This window comes from Chiloscyllium plagiosum, unplaced genomic scaffold (genome assembly GCF_037043375.1).
Source record: "Chiloscyllium plagiosum isolate Xiang-an unplaced genomic scaffold, Cpla_swu_hap1 HiC_scaffold_3, whole genome shotgun sequence".
Taxonomy (NCBI): Eukaryota; Metazoa; Chordata; class Chondrichthyes; order Orectolobiformes; family Hemiscylliidae; genus Chiloscyllium; species Chiloscyllium plagiosum.
The window spans coordinates 122904123-122925630 of NW_028270141.1; the positions used below are offsets into that span (position 1 = coordinate 122904123).

Sequence of the window (21508 nt, forward strand, 5' to 3'; positions counted from 1 at the left end):
CTGGCCAGCACGCCTTGAAGTAGGGAGAAAAGGCAGGGGCCAGCACCTACGGCCATACTAGTCTGAAAACGCCCGATCTCGTCTGATCTCGGACGCTAAGCAGACTCAGGCCTGGTTAGTACTTGGATGGGAGACCGCCTGGGAATACCAGGTGCAGTAGGCTTTTTCCGCCAGCAGTGGCTGCTCAAGTCACCCCTCTGCACTTGTCTTGTGCCAGGCAATGGAGCGGCAGGTTATTTTTGCTGCTGCTGCTGTGCCTGGCATCAGTCTCCTGCAGGCACGAGACACGGAGGGGAGGAGAGCGGAGCGCTGCCAAAATCAGCAAGAAAGGCGGAAAGAAAGGGATTGGGGCTGCACGCTGTCTGCGGGTGGCAGTCAGGAAAGGCGGACAATAGACAATAGGTGCAGGAGTTGGCCATTCTGCCCTTCCAGCCTGCACCACCATTCAATATGATCATGGCTGATCATCCTTAATCAGTATCCTGTTCCTGCCTTATCTCCATAACCCTTGATTCCACTATCCTTGAGAGCTCTATCCAACTCTTTCTTAAATGAATCCAGAGACTGGGCCTCCACTGCCCTCTGGGGCAGAGCATTCCACACAGCCACCACTCTCTGGGTGAAGAAGTTTCTCCTCATCTCTGTCCTAAATGGTCTACCCCGTATTTTTAAGCTGTGTCCTCTGTTTCGGCACTCACCCCGCAGCGGAAACATGTTGCCTGCCGCCAGAGTGTCCAATCCTTTGATCATCTTATATGTCTCAACCAGATCCCCTCTCAGTCTTCTAAACTCAAGGGTACACGAGCCCAGTCGCTCCAGTCTTTCAGTGTAAGGTAATCCCGCCATTCCAGGAATTGACCTCGTGAACCTACGCTGCATTCCCTCAATAGCCAGAATGTCTCTCCTCAAATTTGGAGACCAGAACTGCACACAGTACTCCAGGTGTGGTCTCACCAGGGCCCTGTACAGCTGCAGAAGGACCTCTTTGCTTCTATACTCAATCCCTCTTGTTATGAAGGCCAGCATGCTATTAGCCTTCTTCACTACCTGCTGTACCTGCATGCTTACCTTCATTGAGTGGTGTACAAGAACCCCCAGATCTCTCTGTACTGCCCCTTTACCTAAATTGATTCCACTTAGGTGGTAATCTGCCTTCCTGTTCTTGCCACCAAAGTGGATAAGGATCCATTTATCCACGTGAAAGTGCATCTGCCATGCATCTGAGCACTCACCTAACTTGTCCAGGTCACCCTGTAATCTCCTAACATCCTCATCACATTTCACCCTGCCACCCAGCTGATGAAATTTGCGAATGTTATTGCTAATACCATCTTGTATATCCTGAAGATAGATTGTAAAAAGCTGCGGTCCCAGTACTGATCCGTGCGGTACCCCACTGGTCAGTGCCCGGCATTCCGAAATGGAGGGGTGGAGGAGTGTGGAAGGATGAGAGAATGCAGGCTGCGGCCCTATGAAGCAGGGGGAGGGCTTGCAGTTGGCCTGTGTGGGGATGTGGGAGACTACAGGAGCCTGGTGGGCAAGGGCTGGCTGAAAGGCAGCTGGAGGGACGGAGGGAGGGAAGCACGCACGGAGGAGGAAGAGCAAAGAGAAAAGAGAAAAAAAAGCCAAAGGGGATAAAGAGAAAGAGCAAGAAAGAAAATGTGGCTGGCCAGCACGCCTTGAAGTAGGGAGAAAAGGCAGGGGCCAGCGCCTACGGCCATACTAGTCTGAAAACGCCCGATCTCGTCTGATCTCGGAAGCTAAGCAGACTCAGGCCTGGTTAGTACTTGGATGGGAGACCGCCTGGGAATACCAGGTGCAGTAGGCTTTTTCCGCCAGCAGTGGCTGCTCAAGTCACCCCTCTGCACTTGTCTTGTGCCAGGCAATGGAGCGGCAGGTTATTTTTGCTGCTGCTGCTGTGCCTGGCATCAGTCTCCTGCAGGCACGAGACACGGAGGGGAGGAGAGCGGAGCGCTGCCAAAATCAGCAAGAAAGGCGGAAAGAAAGGGATTGGGGCTGCACGCTGTCTGCGGGTGGCAGTCAGGAAAGGCGGACAATAGACAATAGGTGCAGGAGTTGGCCATTCTGCCCTTCCAGCCTGCACCACCATTCAATATGATCATGGCTGATCATCCTTAATCAGTATCCTGTTCCTGCCTTATCTCCATGACCCTTGATTCCACTATCCTTGAGAGCTCTATCCAACTCTTTCTTAAATGAATCCAGAGACTGGGCCTCCACTGCCCTCTGGGGCAGAGCATTCCACACAGCCACCACTCTCTGGGTGAAGAAGTTTCTCCTCATCTCTGTTCTAAATGGTCTACCCCGTATTTTTAAGCTGTGTCCTCTGTTTCGGCACTCACCCCGCAGCGGAAACATGTTGCCTGCCGCCAGAGTGTCCAATCCTTTGATCATCTTATATGTCTCAACCAGATCCCCTCTCAGTCTTCTAAACTCAAGGGTACACAAGCCCAGTCGCTCCAGTCTTTCAGTGTAAGGTAATCCCGCCATTCCAGGAATTGACCTCGTGAACCTACGCTGCATTCCCTCAATAGCCAGAATGTCTCTCCTCAAATTTGGAGACCAGAACTGCACACAGTACTCCAGGTGTGGTCTCACCAGGGCCCTGTACAGCTGCAGAAGGACCTCTTTGCCTCTATACTCAATCCCTCTTGTTATGAAGGCCAGCATGCTATTAGCCTTCTTCACTACCTGCTGTACCTGCATGCTTACCTTCATTGAGTGGTGTACAAGAACCCCCAGATCTCTCTGTACTGCCCCTTTACCTAAATTGATTCCACTTAGGTGGTAATCTGCCTTCCTGTTCTTGCCACCAAAGTGGATAAGGATCCATTTATCCACGTGAAAGTGCATCTGCCATGCATCTGAGCACTCACCTAACTTGTCCAGGTCACCCTGTAATCTCCTAACATCCTCATCACATTTCACCCTGCCACCCAGCTGATGAAATTTGCGAATGTTATTGCTAATACCATCTTGTATATCCTGAAGATAGATTGTAAAAAGCTGCGGTCCCAGTACTGATCCGTGCGGTACCCCACTGGTCAGTGCCCGGCATTCCGAAATGGAGGGGTGGAGGAGTGTGGAAGGATGAGAGAATGCAGGCTGCGGCCCTATGAAGCAGGGGGAGGGCTTGCAGTTGGCCTGTGTGGGGATGTGGGAGACTACAGGAGCCTGGTGGGCAAGGGCTGGCTGAAAGGCAGCTGGAGGGACGGAAGGAGGGAAGCACGCACGGAGGAGGAAGAGCAAAGAGAAAAGAGAAAAAAAAGCCAAAGGGGATAAAGAGAAAGAGCAAGAAAGAAAATGTGGCTGGCCAGCACGCCTTGAAGTAGGGAGAAAAGGCAGGGGCCAGCGCCTACGGCCATACTAGTCTGAAAACGCCCGATCTCGTCTGATCTCGGAAGCTAAGCAGACTCAGGCCTGGTTAGTACTTGGATGGGAGACCGCCTGGGAATACCAGGTGCAGTAGGCTTTTTCCGCCAGCAGTGGCTGCTCAAGTCACCCCTCTGCACTTGTCTTGTGCCAGGCAATGGAGCGGCAGGTTATTTTTGCTGCTGCTGCTGTGCCTGGCATCAGTCTCCTGCAGGCACGAGACACGGAGGGGAGGAGAGCGGAGCGCTGCCAAAATCAGCAAGAAAGGCGGAAAGAAAGGGATTGGGGCTGCACGCTGTCTGCGGGTGGCAGTCAGGAAAGGCGGACAATAGACAATAGGTGCAGGAGTTGGCCATTCTGCCCTTCCAGCCTGCACCACCATTCAATATGATCATGGCTGATCATCCTTAATCAGTATCCTGTTCCTGCCTTATCTCCATAACCCTTGATTCCACTATCCTTGAGAGCTCTATCCAACTCTTTCTTAAATGAATCCAGAGACTGGGCCTCCACTGCCCTCTGGGGCAGAGCATTCCACACAGCCACCACTCTCTGGGTGAAGAAGTTTCTCCTCATCTCTGTCCTAAATGGTCTACCCCGTATTTTTAAGCTGTGTCCTCTGTTTCGGCACTCACCCCGCAGCGGAAACATGTTGCCTGCCGCCAGAGTGTCCAATCCTTTGATCATCTTATATGTCTCAACCAGATCCCCTCTCAGTCTTCTAAACTCAAGGGTACACAAGCCCAGTCGCTCCAGTCTTTCAGTGTAAGGTAATCCCGCCATTCCAGGAATTGACCTCGTGAACCTACGCTGCATTCCCTCAATAGCCAGAATGTCTCTCCTCAAATTTGGAGACCAGAACTGCACACAGTACTCCAGGTGTGGTCTCACCAGGGCCCTGTACAGCTGCAGAAGGACCTCTTTGCTTCTATACTCAATCCCTCTTGTTATGAAGGCCAGCATGCTATTAGCCTTCTTCACTACCTGCTGTACCTGCATGCTTACCTTCATTGAGTGGTGTACAAGAACCCCCAGATCTCTCTGTACTGCCCCTTTACCTAAATTGATTCCACTTAGGTGGTAATCTGCCTTCCTGTTCTTGCCACCAAAGTGGATAAGGATCCATTTATCCACGTGAAAGTGCATCTGCCATGCATCTGAGCACTCACCTAACTTGTCCAGGTCACCCTGTAATCTCCTAACATCCTCATCACATTTCACCCTGCCACCCAGCTGATGAAATTTGCGAATGTTATTGCTAATACCATCTTGTATATCCTGAAGATAGATTGTAAAAAGCTGCGGTCCCAGTACTGATCCGTGCGGTACCCCACTGGTCAGTGCCCGGCATTCCGAAATGGAGGGGTGGAGGAGTGTGGAAGGATGAGAGAATGCAGGCTGCGGCCCTATGAAGCAGGGGGAGGGCTTGCAGTTGGCCTGTGTGGGGATGTGGGAGACTACAGGAGCCTGGTGGGCAAGGGCTGGCTGAAAGGCAGCTGGAGGGACGGAGGGAGGGAAGCACGCACGGAGGAGGAAGAGCAAAGAGAAAAGAGAAAAAAAAGCCAAAGGGGATAAAGAGAAAGAGCAAGAAAGAAAATGTGGCTGGCCAGCACGCCTTGAAGTAGGGAGAAAAGGCAGGGGCCAGCGCCTACGGCCATACTAGTCTGAAAACGCCTGATCTCGTCTGATCTCGGACGCTAAGCAGACTCAGGCCTGGTTAGTACTTGGATGGGAGACCGCCTGGGAATACCAGGTGCAGTAGGCTTTTTCCGCCAGCAGTGGCTGCTCAAGTCACCCCTCTGCACTTGTCTTGTGCCAGGCAATGGAGCGGCAGGTTATTTTTGCTGCTGCTGCTGTGCCTGGCATCAGTCTCCTGCAGGCACGAGACACGGAGGGGAGGAGAGCGGAGCGCTGCCAAAATCAGCAAGAAAGGCGGAAAGAAAGGGATTGGGGCTGCACGCTGTCTGCGGGTGGCAGTCAGGAAAGGCGGACAATAGACAATAGGTGCAGGAGTTGGCCATTCTGCCCTTCCAGCCTGCACCACCATTCAATATGATCATGGCTGATCATCCTTAATCAGTATCCTGTTCCTGCCTTATCTCCATAACCCTTGATTCCACTATCCTTGAGAGCTCTATCCAACTCTTTCTTAAATGAATCCAGAGACTGGGCCTCCACTGCCCTCTGGGGCAGAGCATTCCACACAGCCACCACTCTCTGGGTGAAGAAGTTTCTCCTCATCTCTGTCCTAAATGGTCTACCCCGTATTTTTAAGCTGTGTCCTCTGTTTCGGCACTCACCCCGCAGCGGAAACATGTTGCCTGCCGCCAGAGTGTCCAATCCTTTGATCATCTTATATGTCTCAACCAGATCCCCTCTCAGTCTTCTAAACTCAAGGGTACACGAGCCCAGTCGCTCCAGTCTTTCAGTGTAAGGTAATCCCGCCATTCCAGGAATTGACCTCGTGAACCTACGCTGCATTCCCTCAATAGCCAGAATGTCTCTCCTCAAATTTGGAGACCAGAACTGCACACAGTACTCCAGGTGTGGTCTCACCAGGGCCCTGTACAGCTGCAGAAGGACCTCTTTGCTTCTATACTCAATCCCTCTTGTTATGAAGGCCAGCATGCTATTAGCCTTCTTCACTACCTGCTGTACCTGCATGCTTACCTTCATTGAGTGGTGTACAAGAACCCCCAGATCTCTCTGTACTGCCCCTTTACCTAAATTGATTCCACTTAGGTGGTAATCTGCCTTCCTGTTCTTGCCACCAAAGTGGATAAGGATCCATTTATCCACGTGAAAGTGCATCTGCCATGCATCTGAGCACTCACCTAACTTGTCCAGGTCACCCTGTAATCTCCTAAGATCCTCATCACATTTCACCCTGCCACCCAGCTGATGAAATTTGCGAATGTTATTGCTAATACCATCTTGTATATCCTGAAGATAGATTGTAAAAAGCTGCGGTCCCAGTACTGATCCGTGCGGTACCCCACTGGTCAGTGCCCGGCATTCCGAAATGGAGGGGTGGAGGAGTGTGGAAGGATGAGAGAATGCAGGCTGCGGCCCTATGAAGCAGGGGGAGGGCTTGCAGTTGGCCTGTGTGGGGATGTGGGAGACTACAGGAGCCTGGTGGGCAAGGGCTGGCTGAAAGGCAGCTGGAGGGACGGAGGGAGGGAAGCACGCACGGAGGAGGAAGAGCAAAGAGAAAAGAGAAAAAAAAGCCAAAGGGGATAAAGAGAAAGAGCAAGAAAGAAAATGTGGCTGGCCAGCACGCCTTGAAGTAGGGAGAAAAGGCAGGAGCCAGCGCCTACGGCCATACTAGTCTGAAAACGCCCGATCTCGTCTGATCTCGGAAGCTAAGCAGACTCAGGCCTGGTTAGTACTTGGATGGGAGACCGCCTGGGAATACCAGGTGCAGTAGGCTTTTTCCGCCAGCAGTGGCTGCTCAAGTCACCCCTCTGCACTTGTCTTGTGCCAGGCAATGGAGCGGCAGGTTATTTTTGCTGCTGCTGCTGTGCCTGGCATCAGTCTCCTGCAGGCACGAGACACGGAGGGGAGGAGAGCGGAGCGCTGCCAAAATCAGCAAGAAAGGCGGAAAGAAAGGGATTGGGGCTGCACGCTGTCTGCGGGTGGCAGTCAGGAAAGGCGGACAATAGACAATAGGTGCAGGAGTTGGCCATTCTGCCCTTCCAGCCTGCACCACCATTCAATATGATCATGGCTGATCATCCTTAATCAGTATCCTGTTCCTGCCTTATCTCCATGACCCTTGATTCCACTATCCTTGAGAGCTCTATCCAACTCTTTCTTAAATGAATCCAGAGACTGGGCCTCCACTGCCCTCTGGGGCAGAGCATTCCACACAGCCACCACTCTCTGGGTGAAGAAGTTTCTCCTCATCTCTGTTCTAAATGGTCTACCCCGTATTTTTAAGCTGTGTCCTCTGTTTCGGCACTCACCCCGCAGCGGAAACATGTTGCCTGCCGCCAGAGTGTCCAATCCTTTGATCATCTTATATGTCTCAACCAGATCCCCTCTCAGTCTTCTAAACTCAAGGGTACACAAGCCCAGTCGCTCCAGTCTTTCAGTGTAAGGTAATCCCGCCATTCCAGGAATTGACCTCGTGAACCTACGCTGCATTCCCTCAATAGCCAGAATGTCTCTCCTCAAATTTGGAGACCAGAACTGCACACAGTACTCCAGGTGTGGTCTCACCAGGGCCCTGTACAGCTGCAGAAGGACCTCTTTGCCTCTATACTCAATCCCTCTTGTTATGAAGGCCAGCATGCTATTAGCCTTCTTCACTACCTGCTGTACCTGCATGCTTACCTTCATTGAGTGGTGTACAAGAACCCCCAGATCTCTCTGTACTGCCCCTTTACCTAAATTGATTCCACTTAGGTGGTAATCTGCCTTCCTGTTCTTGCCACCAAAGTGGATAAGGATCCATTTATCCACGTGAAAGTGCATCTGCCATGCATCTGAGCACTCACCTAACTTGTCCAGGTCACCCTGTAATCTCCTAACATCCTCATCACATTTCACCCTGCCACCCAGCTGATGAAATTTGCGAATGTTATTGCTAATACCATCTTGTATATCCTGAAGATAGATTGTAAAAAGCTGCGGTCCCAGTACTGATCCGTGCGGTACCCCACTGGTCAGTGCCCGGCATTCCGAAATGGAGGGGTGGAGGAGTGTGGAAGGATGAGAGAATGCAGGCTGCGGCCCTATGAAGCAGGGGGAGGGCTTGCAGTTGGCCTGTGTGGGGATGTGGGAGACTACAGGAGCCTGGTGGGCAAGGGCTGGCTGAAAGGCAGCTGGAGGGACGGAGGGAGGGAAGCACGCACGGAGGAGGAAGAGCAAAGAGAAAAGAGAAAAAAAAGCCAAAGGGGATAAAGAGAAAGAGCAAGAAAGAAAATGTGGCTGGCCAGCACGCCTTGAAGTAGGGAGAAAAGGCAGGGGCCAGCGCCTACGGCCATACTAGTCTGAAAACGCCCGATCTCGTCTGATCTCGGAAGCTAAGCAGACTCAGGCCTGGTTAGTACTTGGATGGGAGACCGCCTGGGAATACCAGGTGCAGTAGGCTTTTTCCGCCAGCAGTGGCTGCTCAAGTCACCCCTCTGCACTTGTCTTGTGCCAGGCAATGGAGCGGCAGGTTATTTTTGCTGCTGCTGCTGTGCCTGGCATCAGTCTCCTGCAGGCACGAGACACGGAGGGGAGGAGAGCGGAGCGCTGCCAAAATCAGCAAGAAAGGCGGAAAGAAAGGGATTGGGGCTGCACGCTGTCTGCGGGTGGCAGTCAGGAAAGGCGGACAATAGACAATAGGTGCAGGAGTTGGCCATTCTGCCCTTCCAGCCTGCACCACCATTCAATATGATCATGGCTGATCATCCTTAATCAGTATCCTGTTCCTGCCTTATCTCCATAACCCTTGATTCCACTATCCTTGAGAGCTCTATCCAACTCTTTCTTAAATGAATCCAGAGACTGGGCCTCCACTGCCCTCTGGGGCAGAGCATTCCACACAGCCACCACTCTCTGGGTGAAGAAGTTTCTCCTCATCTCTGTCCTAAATGGTCTACCCCGTATTTTTAAGCTGTGTCCTCTGTTTCGGCACTCACCCCGCAGCGGAAACATGTTGCCTGCCGCCAGAGTGTCCAATCCTTTGATCATCTTATATGTCTCAACCAGATCCCCTCTCAGTCTTCTAAACTCAAGGGTACACAAGCCCAGTCGCTCCAGTCTTTCAGTGTAAGGTAATCCCGCCATTCCAGGAATTGACCTCGTGAACCTACGCTGCATTCCCTCAATAGCCAGAATGTCTCTCCTCAAATTTGGAGACCAGAACTGCACACAGTACTCCAGGTGTGGTCTCACCAGGGCCCTGTACAGCTGCAGAAGGACCTCTTTGCTTCTATACTCAATCCCTCTTGTTATGAAGGCCAGCATGCTATTAGCCTTCTTCACTACCTGCTGTACCTGCATGCTTACCTTCATTGAGTGGTGTACAAGAACCCCCAGATCTCTCTGTACTGCCCCTTTACCTAAATTGATTCCACTTAGGTGGTAATCTGCCTTCCTGTTCTTGCCACCAAAGTGGATAAGGATCCATTTATCCACGTGAAAGTGCATCTGCCATGCATCTGAGCACTCACCTAACTTGTCCAGGTCACCCTGTAATCTCCTAACATCCTCATCACATTTCACCCTGCCACCCAGCTGATGAAATTTGCGAATGTTATTGCTAATACCATCTTGTATATCCTGAAGATAGATCGTAAAAAGCTGCGGTCCCAGTACTGATCGGTGCGGTACCCCACTGGTCAGTGCCTGGCATTCCGAAATGGAGGGGTGGAGGAGTGTGGAAGGATGAGAGAATGCAGGCTGCGGCCCTATGAAGCAGGGGGAGGGCTTGCAGTTGGCCTGTGTGGGGATGTGGGAGACTACAGGAGCCTGGTGGGCAAGGGCTGGCTGAAAGGCAGCTGGAGGGACGGAGGGAGGGAAGCACGCACGGAGGAGGAAGAGCAAAGAGAAAAGAGAAAAAAAAGCCAAAGGGGATAAAGAGAAAGAGCAAGAAAGAAAATGTGGCTGGCCAGCACGCCTTGAAGTAGGGAGAAAAGGCAGGGGCCAGCGCCTACGGCCACACTAGTCTGAAAACGCCCGATCTCGTCTGATCTCGGAAGCTAAGCAGACTCAGGCCTGGTTAGTACTTGGGTGGGAGACCGCCTGGGAATACCAGGTGCAGTAGGCTTTTTCCGCCAGCAGTGGCTGCTCAAGTCACCCCTCTGCACTTGTCTTGTGCCAGGCAATGGAGCGGCAGGTTATTTTTGCTGCTGCTGCTGTGCCTGGCATCAGTCTCCTGCAGGCACGAGACACGGAGGGGAGGAGAGCGGAGCGCTGCCAAAATCAGCAAGAAAGGCGGAAAGAAAGGGATTGGGGCTGCACGCTGTCTGCGGGTGGCAGTCAGGAAAGGCGGACAATAGACAATAGGTGCAGGAGTTGGCCATTCTGCCCTTCCAGCCTGCACCACCATTCAATATGATCATGGCTGATCATCCTTAATCAGTATCCTGTTCCTGCCTTATCTCCATAACCCTTGATTCCACTATCCTTGAGAGCTCTATCCAACGCTTTCTTAAATGAATCCAGAGACTGGGCCTCCACTGCCCTCTGGGGCAGAGCATTCCACACAGCCACCACTCTCTGGGTGAAGAAGTTTCTCCTCATCTCTGTCCTAAATGGTCTACCCCGTATTTTTAAGCTGTGTCCTCTGTTTCGGCACTCACCCCGCAGCGGAAACATGTTGCCTGCCGCCAGAGTGTCCAATCCTTTGATCATCTTATATGTCTCAACCAGATCCCCTCTCAGTCTTCTAAACTCAAGGGTACACAAGCCCAGTCGCTCCAGTCTTTCAGTGTAAGGTAATCCCGCCATTCCAGGAATTGACCTCGTGAACCTACGCTGCATTCCCTCAATAGCCAGAATGTCTCTCCTCAAATTTGGAGACCAGAACTGCACACAGTACTCCAGGTGTGGTCTCACCAGGGCCCTGTACAGCTGCAGAAGGACCTCTTTGCTTCTATACTCAATCCCTCTTGTTATGAAGGCCAGCATGCTATTAGCCTTCTTCACTACCTGCTGTACCTGCATGCTTACCTTCATTGAGTGGTGTACAAGAACCCCCAGATCTCTCTGTACTGCCCCTTTACCTAAATTGATTCCACTTAGGTGGTAATCTGCCTTCCTGTTCTTGCCACCAAAGTGGATAAGGATCCATTTATCCACGTGAAAGTGCATCTGCCATGCATCTGAGCACTCACCTAACTTGTCCAGGTCACCCTGTAATCTCCTAACATCCTCATCACATTTCACCCTGCCACCCAGCTGATGAAATTTGCGAATGTTATTGCTAATACCATCTTGTATATCCTGAAGATAGATTGTAAAAAGCTGCGTTCCCAGTACTGATCCGTGCGGTACCCCACTGGTCAGTGCCCGGCATTCCGAAATGGAGGGGTGGAGGAGTGTGGAAGGATGAGAGAATGCAGGCTGCGGCCCTATGAAGCAGGGGGAGGGCTTGCAGTTGGCCTGTGTGGGGATGTGGGAGACTACAGGAGCCTGGTGGGCAAGGGCTGGCTGAAAGGCAGCTGGAGGGACGGAGGGAGGGAAGCACGCACGGAGGAGGAAGAGCAAAGAGAAAAGAGAAAAAAAAGCCAAAGGGGATAAAGAGAAAGAGCAAGAAAGAAAATGTGGCTGGCCAGCACGCCTTGAAGTAGGGAGAAAAGGCAGGGGCCAGCGCCTACGGCCATACTAGTCTGAAAACGCCCGATCTCGTCTGATCTCGGAAGCTATGCAGACTCAGGCCTGGTTTCTACTTGGGTGGGAGACCGCCTGGGAATACCAGGTGCAGTAGGCTTTTTCCGCCAGCAGTGGCTGCTCAAGTCACCCCTCTGCACTTGTCTTGTGCCAGGCAATGGAGCGGCAGGTTATTTTTGCTGCTGCTGCTGTGCCTGGCATCAGTCTCCTGCAGGCACGAGACACGGAGGGGAGGAGAGCGGAGCGCTGCCAAAATCAGCAAGAAAGGCGGAAAGAAAGGGATTGGGGCTGCACGCTGTCTGCGGGTGGCAGTCAGGAAAGGCGGACAATAGACAATAGGTGCAGGAGTTGGCCATTCTGCCCTTCCAGCCTGCACCACCATTCAATATGATCATGGCTGATCATCCTTAATCAGTATCCTGTTCCTGCCTTATCTCCATAACCCTTGATTCCACTATCCTTGAGAGCTCTATCCAACTCTTTCTTAAATGAATCCAGAGACTGGGCCTCCACTGCCCTCTGGGGCAGAGCATTCCACACAGCCACCACTCTCTGGGTGAAGAAGTTTCTCCTCATCTCTGTCCTAAATGGTCTACCCCGTATTTTTAAGCTGTGTCCTCTGTTTCGGCACTCACCCCGCAGCGGAAACATGTTGCCTGCCGCCAGAGTGTCCAATCCTTTGATCATCTTATATGTCTCAACCAGATCCCCTCTCAGTCTTCTAAACTCAAGGGTACACAAGCCCAGTCGCTCCAGTCTTTCAGTGTAAGGTAATCCCGCCATTCCAGGAATTGACCTCGTGAACCTACGCTGCATTCCCTCAATAGCCAGAATGTCTCTCCTCAAATTTGGAGACCAGAACTGCACACAGTACTCCAGGTGTGGTCTCACCAGGGCCCTGTACAGCTGCAGAAGGACCTCTTTGCTTCTATACTCAATCCCTCTTGTTATGAAGGCCAGCATGCTATTAGCCTTCTTCACTACCTGCTGTACCTGCATGCTTACCTTCATTGAGTGGTGTACAAGAACCCCCAGATCTCTCTGTACTGCCCCTTTACCTAAATTGATTCCACTTAGGTGGTAATCTGCCTTCCTGTTCTTGCCACCAAAGTGGATAAGGATCCATTTATCCACGTGAAAGTGCATCTGCCATGCATCTGAGCACTCACCTAACTTGTCCAGGTCACCCTGTAATCTCCTAACATCCTCATCACATTTCACCCTGCCACCCAGCTGATGAAATTTGCGAATGTTATTGCTAATACCATCTTGTATATCCTGAAGATAGATTGTAAAAAGCTGCGGTCCCAGTACTGATCCGTGCGGTACCCCACTGGTCAGTGCCTGGCATTCCGAAATGGAGGGGTGGAGGAGTGTGGAAGGATGAGAGAATGCAGGCTGCGGCCCTATGAAGCAGGGGGAGGGCTTGCAGTTGGCCTGTGTGGGGATGTGGGAGACTACAGGAGCCTGGTGGGCAAGGGCTGGCTGAAAGGCAGCTGGAGGGACGGAGGGAGGGAAGCACGCACGGAGGAGGAAGAGCAAAGAGAAAAGAGAAAAAAAAGCCAAAGGGGATAAAGAGAAAGAGCAAGAAAGAAAATGTGGCTGGCCAGCACGCCTTGAAGTAGGGAGAAAAGGCAGGGGCCAGCGCCTACGGCCATACTAGTCTGAAAACGCCCGATCTCGTCTGATCTCGGAAGCTAAGCAGACTCAGGCCTGGTTAGTACTTGGATGGGAGACCGCCTGGGAATGCCAGGTGCAGTAGGCTTTTTCCGCCAGCAGTGGCTGCTCAAGTCACCCCTCTGCACTTGTCTTGTGCCAGGCAATGGAGGGGCAGGTTATTTTTGCTGCTGCTGCTGTGCCTGGCATCAGTCTCCTGCAGGCACGAGACACGGAGGGGAGGAGAGCGGAGCGCTGCCAAAATCAGCAAGAAAGGCGGAAAGAAAGGGATTGGGGCTGCACGCTGTCTGCGGGTGGCAGTCAGGAAAGGCGGACAATAGACAATAGGTGCAGGAGTTGGCCATTCTGCCCTTCCAGCCTGCACCACCATTCAATATGATCATGGCTGATCATCCTTAATCAGTATCCTGTTCCTGCCTTATCTCCATAACCCTTGATTCCACTATCCTTGAGAGCTCTATCCAACGCTTTCTTAAATGAATCCAGAGACTGGGCCTCCACTGCCCTCTGGGGCAGAGCATTCCACACAGCCACCACTCTCTGGGTGAAGAAGTTTCTCCTCATCTCTGTCCTAAATGGTCTACCCCGTATTTTTAAGCTGTGTCCTCTGTTTCGGCACTCACCCCGCAGCGGAAACATGTTGCCTGCCGCCAGAGTGTCCAATCCTTTGATCATCTTATATGTCTCAACCAGATCCCCTCTCAGTCTTCTAAACTCAAGGGTACACAAGCCCAGTCGCTCCAGTCTTTCAGTGTAAGGTAATCCCGCCATTCCAGGAATTGACCTCGTGAACCTACGCTGCATTCCCTCAATAGCCAGAATGTCTCTCCTCAAATTTGGAGACCAGAACTGCACACAGTACTCCAGGTGTGGTCTCACCAGGGCCCTGTACAGCTGCAGAAGGACCTCTTTGCTTCTATACTCAATCCCTCTTGTTATGAAGGCCAGCATGCTATTAGCCTTCTTCACTACCTGCTGTACCTGCATGCTTACCTTCATTGAGTGGTGTACAAGAACCCCCAGATCTCTCTGTACTGCCCCTTTACCTAAATTGATTCCACTTAGGTGGTAATCTGCCTTCCTGTTCTTGCCACCAAAGTGGATAAGGATCCATTTATCCACGTGAAAGTGCATCTGCCATGCATCTGAGCACTCACCTAACTTGTCCAGGTCACCCTGTAATCTCCTAACATCCTCATCACATTTCACCCTGCCACCCAGCTGATGAAATTTGCGAATGTTATTGCTAATACCATCTTGTATATCCTGAAGATAGATTGTAAAAAGCTGCGGTCCCAGTACTGATCCGTGCGGTACCCCACTGGTCAGTGCCTGGCATTCCGAAATGGAGGGGTGGAGGAGTGTGGAAGGATGAGAGAATGCAGGCTGCGGCCCTATGAAGCAGGGGGAGGGCTTGCAGTTGGCCTGTGTGGGGATGTGGGAGACTACAGGAGCCTGGTGGGCAAGGGCTGGCTGAAAGGCAGCTGGAGGGACGGAGGGAGGGAAGCACGCACGGAGGAGGAAGAGCAAAGAGAAAAGAGAAAAAAAAGCCAAAGGGGATAAAGAGAAAGAGCAAGAAAGAAAATGTGGCTGGCCAGCACGCCTTGAAGTAGGGAGAAAAGGCAGGGGCCAGCGCCTACGGCCATACTAGTCTGAAAACGCCCGATCTCGTCTGATCTCGGAAGCTATGCAGACTCAGGCCTGGTTTCTACTTGGGTGGGAGACCGCCTGGGAATACCAGGTGCAGTAGGCTTTTTCCGCCAGCAGTGGCTGCTCAAGTCACCCCTCTGCACTTGTCTTGTGCCAGGCAATGGAGCGGCAGGTTATTTTTGCTGCTGCTGCTGTGCCTGGCATCAGTCTCCTGCAGGCACGAGACACGGAGGGGAGGAGAGCGGAGCGCTGCCAAAATCAGCAAGAAAGGCGGAAAGAAAGGGATTGGGGCTGCACGCTGTCTGCGGGTGGCAGTCAGGAAAGGCGGACAATAGACAATAGGTGCAGGAGTTGGCCATTCTGCCCTTCCAGCCTGCACCACCATTCAATATGATCATGGCTGATCATCCTTAATCAGTATCCTGTTCCTGCCTTATCTCCATAACCCTTGATTCCACTATCCTTGAGAGCTCTATCCAACTCTTTCTTAAATGAATCCAGAGACTGGGCCTCCACTGCCCTCTGGGGCAGAGCATTCCACACAGCCACCACTCTCTGGGTGAAGAAGTTTCTCCTCATCTCTGTCCTAAATGGTCTACCCCGTATTTTTAAGCTGTGTCCTCTGTTTCGGCACTCACCCCGCAGCGGAAACATGTTGCCTGCCGCCAGAGTGTCCAATCCTTTGATCATCTTATATGTCTCAACCAGATCCCCTCTCAGTCTTCTAAACTCAAGGGTACACAAGCCCAGTCGCTCCAGTCTTTCAGTGTAAGGTAATCCCGCCATTCCAGGAATTGACCTCGTGAACCTACGCTGCATTCCCTCAATAGCCAGAATGTCTCTCCTCAAATTTGGAGACCAGAACTGCACACAGTACTCCAGGTGTGGTCTCACCAGGGCCCTGTACAGCTGCAGAAGGACCTCTTTGCTTCTATACTCAATCCCTCTTGTTATGAAGGCCAGCATGCTATTAGCCTTCTTCACTACCTGCTGTACCTGCATGCTTACCTTCATTGAGTGGTGTACAAGAACCCCCAGATCTCTCTGTACTGCCCCTTTACCTAAATTGATTCCACTTAGGTGGTAATCTGCCTTCCTGTTCTTGCCACCAAAGTGGATAAGGATCCATTTATCCACGTGAAAGTGCATCTGCCATGCATCTGAGCACTCACCTAACTTGTCCAGGTCACCCTGTAATCTCCTAACATCCTCATCACATTTCACCCTGCCACCCAGCTGATGAAATTTGCGAATGTTATTGCTAATACCATCTTGTATATCCTGAAGATAGATTGTAAAAAGCTGCGGTCCCAGTACTGATCCGTGCGGTACCCCACTGGTCAGTGCCTGGCATTCCGAAATGGAGGGGTGGAGGAGTGTGGAAGGATGAGAGAATGCAGGCTGCGGCCCTATGAAGCAGGGGGAGGGCTTGCAGTTGGCCTGTGTGGGGATGTGGGAGACTACAGGAGCCTGGTGGGCAAGGGCTGGCTGAAAGGCAGCTGGAGGGACGGAGGGAGGGAAGCACGCACGGAGGAGGAAGAGCAAAGAGAAAAGAGAAAAAAAAGCCAAAGGGGATAAAGAGAAAGAGCAAGAAAGAAAATGTGGCTGGCCAGCACGCCTTGAAGTAGGGAGAAAAGGCAGGGGCCAGCGCCTACGGCCATACTAGTCTGAAAACGCCCGATCTCGTCTGATCTCGGAAGCTAAGCAGACTCAGGCCTGGTTAGTACTTGGATGGGAGACCGCCTGGGAATGCCAGGTGCAGTAGGCTTTTTCCGCCAGCAGTGGCTGCTCAAGTCACCCCTCTGCACTTGTCTTGTGCCAGGCAATGGAGGGGCAGGTTATTTTTGCTGCTGCTGCTGTGCCTGGCATCAGTCTCCTGCAGGCACGAGACACGGAGGGGAGGAGAGCGGAGCGCTGCCAAAATCAGCAAGAAAGGCGGAAAGAAAGGGATTGGGGCTGCACGCTGTCTGCGGGTGGCAGTCAGGAAAGGCGGACAATAGACAATAGGTGCAGGAGTTGGCCATTCTGCCCTTCCAGCCTGCACCACCATTCAATATGATCATGGCTGATCATCCTTAATCAGTATCCTGTTCCTGCCTTATCTCCATAACCCTTGATTCCACTATCCTTGAGAGCTCTATCCAACGCTTTCTTAAATGAATCCAGAGACTGGGCCTCCACTGCCCTCTGGGGCAGAGCATTCCACACAGCCACCACTCTCTGGGTGAAGAAGTTTCTCCTCATCTCTGTCCTAAATGGTCTACCCCGTATTTTTAAGCTGTGTCCTCTGTTTCGGCACTCACCCCGCAGCGGAAACATGTTGCCTGCCGCCAGAGTGTCCAATCCTTTGATCATCTTATATGTCTCAACCAGATCCCCTCTCAGTCTTCTAAACTCAAGGGTACACAAGCCCAGTCGCTCCAGTCTTTCAGTGTAAGGTAATCCCGCCATTCCAGGAATTGACCTCGTGAACCTACGCTGCATTCCCTCAATAGCCAGAATGTCTCTCCTCAAATTTGGAGACCAGAACTGCACACAGTACTCCAGGTGTGGTCTCACCAGGGCCCTGTACAGCTGCAGAAGGACCTCTTTGCTTCTATACTCAATCCCTCTTGTTATGAAGGCCAGCATGCTATTAGCCTTCTTCACTACCTGCTGTACCTGCATGCTTACCTTCATTGAGTGGTGTACAAGAACCCCCAGATCTCTCTGTACTGCCCCTTTACCTAAATTGATTCCACTTAGGTGGTAATCTGCCTTCCTGTTCTTGCCACCAAAGTGGATAAGGATCCATTTATCCACGTGAAAGTGCATCTGCCATGCATCTGAGCACTCACCTAACTTGTCCAGGTCACCCTGTAATCTCCTAACATCCTCATCACATTTCACCCTGCCACCCAGCTGATGAAATTTGCGAATGTTATTGCTAATACCATCTTGTATATCCTGAAGATAGATTGTAAAAAGCTGCGGTCCCAGTACTGATCCGTGCGGTACCCCACTGGTCAGTGCCCGGCATTCCGAAATGGAGGGGTGGAGGAGTGTGGAAGGATGAGAGAATGCAGGCTGCGGCCCTATGAAGCAGGGGGAGGGCTTGCAGTTGGCCTGTGTGGGGATGTGGGAGACTACAGGAGCCTGGTGGGCAAGGGCTGGCTGAAAGGCAGCTGGAGGGACGGAGGGAGGGAAGCACGCACGGAGGAGGAAGAGCAAAGAGAAAAGAGAAAAAAAAGCCAAAGGGGATAAAGAGAAAGAGCAAGAAAGAAAATGTGGCTGGCCAGCACGCCTTGAAGTAGGGAGAAAAGGCAGGGGCCAGCGCCTACGGCCATACTAGTCTGAAAACGCCTGATCTCGTCTGATCTCGGAAGCTAAGCAGACTCTGGCCTGGTTAGTACTTGGATGGGAGACCGCCTGGGAATACCAGGTGCAGTAGGCTTTTTCCGCCAGCAGTGGCTGCTCAAGTCACCCCTCTGCACTTGTCTTGTGCCAGGCAATGGAGCGGCAGGTTATTTTTGCTGCTGCTGCTGTGCCTGGCATCAGTCTCCTGCAGGCACGAGACACGGAGGGGAGGAGAGCGGAGCGCTGCCAAAATCAGCAAGAAAGGCGGAAAGAAAGGGATTGGGGCTGCACGCTGTCTGCGGGTGGCAGTCAGGAAAGGCGGACAATAGACAATAGGTGCAGGAGTTGGCCATTCTGCCCTTCCAGCCTGCACCACCATTCAATATGATCATGGCTGATCATCCTTAATCAGTATCCTGTTCCTGCCTTATCTCCATAACCCTTGATTCCACTATCCTTGAGAACTCTATCCAACTCTTTCTTAAATGAATCCAGAGACTGGGCCTCCACTGCCCTCTGGGGCAGAGCATTCCACACAGCCACCACTCTCTGGGTGAAGAAGTTTCTCCTCATCTCTGTCCTAAATGGTCTACCCCGTATTTTTAAGCTGTGTCCTCTGTTTCGGCACTCACCCCGCAGCGGAAACATGTTGCCTGCCGCCAGAGTGTCCAATCCTTTGATCATCTTATATGTCTCAACCAGATCCCCTCTCAGTCTTCTAAACTCAAGGGTACACAAGCCCAGTCGCTCCAGTCTTTCAGTGTAAGGTAATCCCGCCATTCCAGGAATTGACCTCGTGAACCTACGCTGCATTCCCTCAATAGCCAGAATGTCTCTCCTCAAATTTGGAGACCAGAACTGCACACAGTACTCCAGGTGTGGTCTCACCAGGGCCCTGTACAGCTGCAGAAGGACCTCTTTGCTTCTATACTCAATCCCTCTTGTTATGAAGGCCAGCATGCTATTAGCCTTCTTCACTACCTGCTGTACCTGCATGCTTACCTTCATTGAGTGGTGTACAAGAACCCCCAGATCTCTCTGTACTGCCCCTTTACCTAAATTGATTCCACTTAGGTGGTAATCTGCCTTCCTGTTCTTGCCACCAAAGTGGATAAGGATCCATTTATCCACGTGAAAGTGCATCTGCCATGCATCTGAGCACTCACCTAACTTGTCCAGGTCACCCTGTAATCTCCTAACATCCTCATCACATTTCACCCTGCCACCCAGCTGATGAAATTTGCGAATGTTATTGCTAATACCATCTTGTATATCCTGAAGATAGATTGTAAAAAGCTGCGGTCCCAGTACTGATCGGTGCGGTACCCCACTGGTCAGTGCCCGGCATTCCGAAATGGAGGGGTGGAGGAGTGTGGAAGGATGAGAGAATGCAGGCTGCGGCCCTATGAAGCAGGGGGAGGGCTTGCAGTTGGCCTGTGTGGGGATGTGGGAGACTACAGGAGCCTGGTGGGCAAGGGCTGGCTGAAAGGCAGCTGGAGGGACGGAGGGAGGGAAGCACGCACGGAGGAGGAAGAGCAAAGAGAAAAGAGAAAAAAAAGCCAAAGGGGATAAAGAGAAAGAGCAAGAAAGAAAATGTGGCTGGCCAGCACGCCTTGAAGTAGGGAGAAAAGGCAGGGGCCAGCGCCTACGGCCATACTAGTCTGAAAACGCCCGATCTCGTCTGATCTCGGAAGCTAAGCAGACTCAGGCCTGGTTAGTACTTGGATGGGAGACCGCCTGGGAATACCAGGTGCAGTAGGCTTTTTCCGCCAGCAGTGGCTGCTCAAGTCACCCCTCTGCACTTGTCTTGTGCCAGGCAATGGAGCGGCAGGTTATTTTTGCTGCTGCTGCTGTGCCTGGCATCAGTCTCCTGCAGGCACGAGACACGGAGGGGAGGAGAGCGGAGCGCTGCCAAAATCAACAAGAAAGGCGGAAAGAAAGGGATTGGGGCTGCACGCTGTCTGCGGGTGGCAGTCAGGAAAGGCGGACAATAGACAATAGGTGCAGGAGTTGGCCATTCTGCCCTTCCAGCCTGCACCACCATTCAATATGATCATGGCTGATCATCCTTAATCAGTATCCTGTTCCTGCCTTATCTCCATAACCCTTGATTCCACTATCCTTGAGAGCTCTATCCAACGCTTTCTTAAATGAATCCAGAGACTGGGCCTCCACTGCCCTCTGGGGCAGAGCATTCCACACAGCCACCACTCTCTGGGTGAAGAAGTTTCTCCTCATCTCTGTCCTAAATGGTCTACCCCGTATTTTTAAGCTGTGTCCTCTGTTTCGGCACTCACCCCGCAGCGGAAACATGTTGCCTGCCGCCAGAGTGTCCAATCCTTTGATCATCTTATATGTCTCAACCAGATCCCCTCTCAGTCTTCTAAACTCAAGGGTACACAAGCCCAGTCGCTCCAGTCTTTCAGTGTAAGGTAATCCCGCCATTCCAGGAATTGACCTCGTGAACCTACGCTGCATTCCCTCAATAGCCAGAATGTCTCTCCTCAAATTTGGAGACCAGAACTGCACACAGTACTCCAGGTGTGGTCTCACCAGGGCCCTGTACAGCTGCAGAAGGACCTCTTTGCTTCTATACTCAATCCCTCTTGTTATGAAGGCCAGCATGCTATTAGCCTTCTTCACTACCTGCTGTACCTGCATGCTTACCTTCATTGAGTGGTGTACAAGAACCCCCAGATCTCTCTGTACTGCCCCTTTACCTAAATTGATTCCACTTAGGTGGTAATCTGCCTTCCTGTTCTTGCCACCAAAGTGGATAAGGATCCATTTATCCACGTGAAAGTGCATCTGCCATGCATCTGAGCACTCACCTAACTTGTCCAGGTCACCCTGTAATCTCCTAACATCCTCATCACATTTCACCCTGCCACCCAGCTGATGAAATTTGCGAATGTTATTGCTAATACCATCTTGTATATCCTTAAGATAGATTGTAAAAAGCTGCGGTCCCAGTACTGATCCGTGCGGTACCCCACTGGTCAGTGCCCGGCATTCCGAAATGGAGGGGTGGAGGAGTGTGGAAGGATGAGAGAATGCAGGCTGCGGCCCTATGAAGCAGGGGGAGGGCTTGCAGTTGGCCTGTGTGGGGATGTGGGAGACGACAGGA

The 21508-nt window shown here is 51.9% G+C and overlaps 11 non-coding genes and 2 pseudogenes across 11 annotated transcripts; all 13 read left to right on the forward strand.

The window, feature by feature from the left end:
- The first annotated feature begins 44 nt into the window (after positions 1-44).
- Positions 45-163, forward strand: LOC148150727 (5S ribosomal RNA). The gene has a single exon (XR_015755847.1). It is a non-coding gene; the product is annotated as a 5S ribosomal RNA (ribosomal RNA).
- A 1546-nt stretch (positions 164-1709) lies between these two features.
- LOC148150728 (5S ribosomal RNA) lies at positions 1710-1828 on the forward strand. Its single transcript, XR_015755472.1, has one exon. It is a non-coding gene; the product is annotated as a 5S ribosomal RNA (ribosomal RNA).
- A 1546-nt stretch (positions 1829-3374) lies between these two features.
- LOC148150729 (5S ribosomal RNA) lies at positions 3375-3493 on the forward strand. Its single transcript, XR_015755539.1, has one exon. It is a non-coding gene; the product is annotated as a 5S ribosomal RNA (ribosomal RNA).
- Positions 3494-5039: 1546 nt separating this feature from the next.
- On the forward strand, positions 5040-5158 carry LOC148150730 (5S ribosomal RNA). Its single transcript, XR_015755822.1, has one exon. It is a non-coding gene; the product is annotated as a 5S ribosomal RNA (ribosomal RNA).
- A 1546-nt stretch (positions 5159-6704) lies between these two features.
- On the forward strand, positions 6705-6823 carry LOC148150731 (5S ribosomal RNA). The gene has a single exon (XR_015755570.1). It is a non-coding gene; the product is annotated as a 5S ribosomal RNA (ribosomal RNA).
- A 1546-nt stretch (positions 6824-8369) lies between these two features.
- On the forward strand, positions 8370-8488 carry LOC148150732 (5S ribosomal RNA). The gene has a single exon (XR_015755592.1). It is a non-coding gene; the product is annotated as a 5S ribosomal RNA (ribosomal RNA).
- A 1546-nt stretch (positions 8489-10034) lies between these two features.
- On the forward strand, positions 10035-10153 carry LOC148150733 (5S ribosomal RNA). Its single transcript, XR_015756794.1, has one exon. It is a non-coding gene; the product is annotated as a 5S ribosomal RNA (ribosomal RNA).
- Positions 10154-11699: 1546 nt separating this feature from the next.
- Positions 11700-11818, forward strand: LOC148150734 (5S ribosomal RNA; annotated as a pseudogene).
- Positions 11819-13364: 1546 nt separating this feature from the next.
- LOC148150735 (5S ribosomal RNA) lies at positions 13365-13483 on the forward strand. The gene has a single exon (XR_015756714.1). It is a non-coding gene; the product is annotated as a 5S ribosomal RNA (ribosomal RNA).
- Positions 13484-15029: 1546 nt separating this feature from the next.
- LOC148150736 (5S ribosomal RNA) lies at positions 15030-15148 on the forward strand (annotated as a pseudogene).
- Positions 15149-16694: 1546 nt separating this feature from the next.
- LOC148150737 (5S ribosomal RNA) lies at positions 16695-16813 on the forward strand. Its single transcript, XR_015756715.1, has one exon. It is a non-coding gene; the product is annotated as a 5S ribosomal RNA (ribosomal RNA).
- A 1546-nt stretch (positions 16814-18359) lies between these two features.
- Positions 18360-18478, forward strand: LOC148150738 (5S ribosomal RNA). Its single transcript, XR_015755953.1, has one exon. It is a non-coding gene; the product is annotated as a 5S ribosomal RNA (ribosomal RNA).
- A 1546-nt stretch (positions 18479-20024) lies between these two features.
- On the forward strand, positions 20025-20143 carry LOC148150739 (5S ribosomal RNA). The gene has a single exon (XR_015755604.1). It is a non-coding gene; the product is annotated as a 5S ribosomal RNA (ribosomal RNA).
- The last annotated feature ends 1365 nt before the right edge of the window (positions 20144-21508 follow it).